This window comes from Galeopterus variegatus, unplaced genomic scaffold (assembly GCF_000696425.1).
Source record: "Galeopterus variegatus unplaced genomic scaffold, G_variegatus-3.0.2 Scaffold5357, whole genome shotgun sequence".
NCBI lineage: Eukaryota > Metazoa > Chordata > Mammalia > Dermoptera > Cynocephalidae > Galeopterus > Galeopterus variegatus.
In genome coordinates this window covers 387994-392999 of record NW_007731468.1, presented here as the reverse complement: position 1 = coordinate 392999, position 5006 = coordinate 387994, and the positions used below count along the sequence as shown (strand labels likewise).

The following is a 5006-nucleotide window of genomic DNA, read 5'->3' as shown; positions in this document are numbered from 1 at the left end:
TGCAGGAGACTCCTATCCCTGGCCGCTGCCCACCAAATGATGGTAGTGTGCAGTCATTGGGACAATGAAAGATGCCCCACAATTTCTAAATGCCCACTAGGGACACAGTAACCACCGAAGTAAGTAAGAAACTCCAAATAAAGAACAGGTGTAAGGCACAGATATATTCCTGATCCCCAGCTGGCAGTTCTGGATCATAAAGACTTTACCCCGCCGTTCTCAGTCTTCCTATGAGAAATGCAGCCTTCTTTTGGAAACCCATTCTCCACACTCTTCCTAATCTCTCTTCATATACACATGCACACATGCACACACACACCCCTCAGTAGCTGGAACTACTGACACCACTCACTTTTATGATGCTGCTTCTCAGGTAGCAGAGATTTGAAGAAAAGATGGACTTTTCTTTTAGCCGGGTAACCAAAATCCGCCTCCCTGGGATTTTTAATTTCACGATGAAAGAAGAGCCCAGCAGCTTCCAGAATTCTTGGTTCCAGCCTCTTGGAGTACAGGAGGTCTGAGTGAACAGCGTTGTTGCATGGTGTCGAGGTTCAATTCACGTGTCCACTGGACCAGGCTAGGGAATGCCCAGGTAGCCGGTAAGACATTATTTTGGGGTATGTCTGTGAGGGTGTTTCTGGAAGAGATTAAGATTTGAATCAGTGGACTGAGTAAAGAAGACCCACCCTCAATAATATGTAAGGGCATCGTTCAATCCCTTGGGGGCCAGAACAGGACAAAAAAGCAGAGGAAGGGTGAATTCTCTCTTTCTGGCCTTGAGCAGGGATGTCCATCTTCACCTGCCCTTGGACATCAGATCTCCTGGTTCTCAGAACTTTAGGCTCAAAGAGAAACTTACACCAGCACACACACACACACACACACACACACAGACACACGCACACCATAGACACACACACACCACACACAGAGATACACATGCGCCGCACATACACCACACACACACAATGCCCACAGACACACAACACAACACATACAATACAACAAACACAAACAAAGCACACACACAACAGTTCTCAGGCCTCCAGACTCAGACAGAGTTACAGTCATGTGTCACATAACGACATTTCGGTCAACAATGAACCACATAAACGATGATGGTCCCATAAGATTACAATTGCTTTACCATATGGCCTAGGTGTATAGTAGGCTATGCCATCTAGGTTTATGTAACTACATTCTATGATATTTGCACAACTACAAAGTCACCTAAGGATGCTTTTCTCAGAACACATCCCTGTCATTAAGCGATGCATGACTGTACACTGTCATCAGTTCCCTGGTTCTCAGGCCTTCGGCCTCGGCCTGCATTATGCCTCCAGCTTCCCTCATTCTCCAGCATGCAAAGGGCACACTGTGGGATTTCTCAGCCTCCATAATGATGTGAGCCAATTTCCACATTAAATCTCCTCTTATATATCTATGTCTACATATCCAATTGGTTCTATCTGCCTGATGATTCCTGACTAACACACTCAGGATAAAGTGAAGTAGTGAATGACAGGGGGTTAGGAGAGAGGAGAAGTATGAAAGCCACAGGTGCCTTAGAAGGAGCACTGAGCCAGAACTTAGATGACCCAGACTCATTTTCCTCCCTGGCCACTAATGCATAGTTCATCTCAATGTGCATCAGTTTACTCATCTGCAAAAAGGGCAGAAATATCTATCTTACCTCCTGTGCTGTTAAAAAATTAATGTTTCCCTAAGACAGGTTTGATCCTCGCCCTCAGCTCCTGGAAGGCAACCTCTAAGTACTTGAGATGTCTTGTCTGGTAAGAATGATTTTGTTCACATAGAAGCTTCGGGCCACAACAAAGAATCTGTTAACAATGTGATTCATAGTGATGCCCTTGGACCACACTGTATTCATGCACTGTTTGGAGTGGCTGCAAACTAAGGTCAGCTACACAAGCTATCAGCCAGGTCTATGCAACAAACCCCCAATTAAAACTCTGGTCACCGAGGCTTGGGTGAGCTCCCTGGTTGGCAGTACTCCATGCATGTTACCACACATCTTTACTGCAAGAAGTGAGTGCTGCCCATGACTCCACTAGGAGAGGACCTCTAGAAGCCTGTGCCATGACCTCTCCTGGACCAGACCCAATGTGCTCTTCCTTTTGATGATGCCATCTTTATCCTGTCACTGTAATAAAGAGTGACCATGAGTATAACAGCTCTTCTGAGTTCTGTGAGTCCCTCCAGTGGATTATTAAATTTGAGTGTTGTCCTGCAGACCTCCTAAAACTCCACTTCCCCAACTTAACTGTGAAGCAGATCAAAGAGGAGTCAGGAGACTCAGGAAAACTCTGTGAATTAGTCCATGGAAAATGCTTAAAACAGACGCTGTCACATTTTAAGTACTATTACAGATTAGCTCATTATATATATTTGAATTTATTAGTTTGAGGAGGGGGAGGTCATGGATGGAGAGCTGACAAGAGTCCCCATGAAACAGAAGGCAGGAGAGAGCTCCAGCTTCCAAGAGAGGTAGGCACCGTGTGGTGTGGAAGAGGTACCCCAAGATGGGAAGTAACCCCACGTCAGGCTTCACCTCCTTCACAGGCAGGTGTGCCCTCACACTGCAGTCCCCTCGTCTGAGGACCCTTGGTTCCAGGACACTGAGCCCACCACACAATACTGTGAGTTCACAGAGAGTTTGACTGGGTAAATGGCAGGGCAGGAAGGGACCTAAGGAGACTCTGAGGTTGACTTCTGTCCATCATCAGCCTTATCTGTAACCTCTGGCTGTCTTAATCCTGTCTCCTAATTTTAGCACTGATCATCTTTTCTGACCAGTTTCTGTGTTCACATCTAGAATTTTTGAAATATTCCTCAGCTTCCCCATCCAGAAGCAGTGGGAACAATTGATGTTAGCTCCCCTCCTCCAACCTTTTCTGGGTCAGTCAGTCAGTCATACCAGTTAAGTGCTCATGCTCAGACTTAAATTAATAAATATGTCCCCTTTCCTCTAGTATCATTAGCAACTTTTAAGCTTCGCTGGACTATTTTTTTTTAATTTTTATTGATTTTTATGTATTTGACTCATTTATTTTTTATCGCTTGCTATTTGTGGGGTCAGACTAATCAATTCTAGTTGCTCTTCCTGTAACAGAACACTTTCCTGCTTACAGACTCCAGAAGAGAAACTCTAAACAAGCAGAAAACCAGCCTTTTCAGACATACATAAGGAATCAAGAGTTTTCTAAAACTGTAATCTAAAAGTCCTAATTCCACCTTCTGTGTGGTAAGCATACTGTCATTCTACTCTCTATTCCTCCAGAATATGTCTTCTCATTACAAACTGGATTAGTCTCGTAAAATATTGGATTACGTGAAGCAGTAAAAGCAAGAGAGTGCATTCTACTGAATATTTTTGCATGTGCTTACTGCACTACTAGTTAAAACAACACTTTGTATTTATTTTTTTAAACATTCAGTAGCTCAACAAATGCATGATTCTTTTAATCTGACTGAAATTGCAACTCAACACCTCACTGGAGAAAATGTGTGAAATTGCAGCACTGATTTCTGAAAGAAGTGACTGAAATTCCTCTTTTGACTTCCCCTTCTGTTGCATCACTACTCTGCATGTTCCTGCTCTTGACCTGAAATCAGCCACCAAATGCTTTCAGTTCAAATGGAATACACAATAAAAGTAATTAAAAAGGATAGGAAAATACAAGCAACCAATTCATTCTTTTTAATCAAAGTGCTGAGAAGAGGGTTTATTTCATCAGCTTGAGTAACCACCACATTTTTCTTGGCTTCTATACCTGTCCGATTAAAAGTGAATATTTTCAGCATTTCCAACATTTGATCTGTACAATTAAATCTAGCCATTGGTTTAGCTTCTTGAAATAACAAAATGTTAGGAGCAGCTATGGTGTTAAACCCAGAAGAAAGATGTCTGTGCTGAGATGCTTCCATTCCACCCCCGCCCCCCCAAAAAAATTAAAAAATAAAAAGAGAAAGAGCTGGAAATGCCCAGAAAGGCATTTCCAATAGGAGGGGCTCAACCGGCAGAAAATAGGCACCACAGGGTGTAAAACAGGACTAGGGTACAGGCAGGTTACCTGTACCACTATTTGGGTTTAGAAAATCTATAAGGTCCTGTGACATATTTAAAATTTTCAGAGTGAAATTTTTCTGATCCCATCACATTTCTCTCCTCACCATCCACCTTTGGGGATTTCAGACTGTGGGTGTTACTGGAGCCCCCCATTGGGGCAGGGTTGGCTCTGTGTGATACTCCTCTCCTCCATCAGGGAAGTTCCCTCCATCACTGTCCAGAGAGCAGAGGTTCTCTTGGGGGTGGCACCCCAGGTGCCACTGCTGGGCTCTGATCTCAGGTCGTCCTTGACATCCCCGGGAATCACAGACAACATCACCGGGAATCGCAGACAACATCACCATGCGGTGGCCATGGGTGTCCAGCACTGCACCGGCCTCTTCTGCTTGCCCGTCCTGGCCTATCTGGGCATGTGCAGGCTCCTCCTCAATCAGGTAGACAGCCCCCACCTGCAGAGGTTTAACAGGCTGCTCTTCTCACCATAAGTGTCTGCTTTTCTCTGCAACCGCCACCAGCAAAGGAGCCACATGGCAGGGGGTGGGCAGCAACTGTTGGCCAGGACCCCCACCCAGGCCAAAGAGTAACCCATGCATGGCAACACGAGTTGGCTTCCAGCCAGCGCTTCACTGGACTATTTAAAATAGCCCAATAAATGCTTATCATTGATGCAACAAACAAATGCTTTACCCCGACACTCATACCTATATTGGGATATTAAAAATAATAATAATAATAACTAAGAGTTTTGACTACTTACTATATCCTGAGCACTGTGCTTAGTGATTCACACATGTGATCTCATATAATACTTCCAAGCATTCCATAAGGAAGACATTGTTAATATTCTTTGTTACATATGAGCAAGTCTAGGTTCTGGGAGTCTAGTAGGAGAAGTGAGACTAGTATACGAAAAGAA

The 5006-nt window shown here is 44.2% G+C and overlaps 1 pseudogene; it reads right to left on the bottom strand.

The window, feature by feature from the left end:
• Nucleotides 1–3600: 3600 nt before the first annotated feature.
• Nucleotides 3601–4243, bottom strand: LOC103604712 (annotated as a pseudogene).
• Nucleotides 4244–5006: the final 763 nt, after the last annotated feature.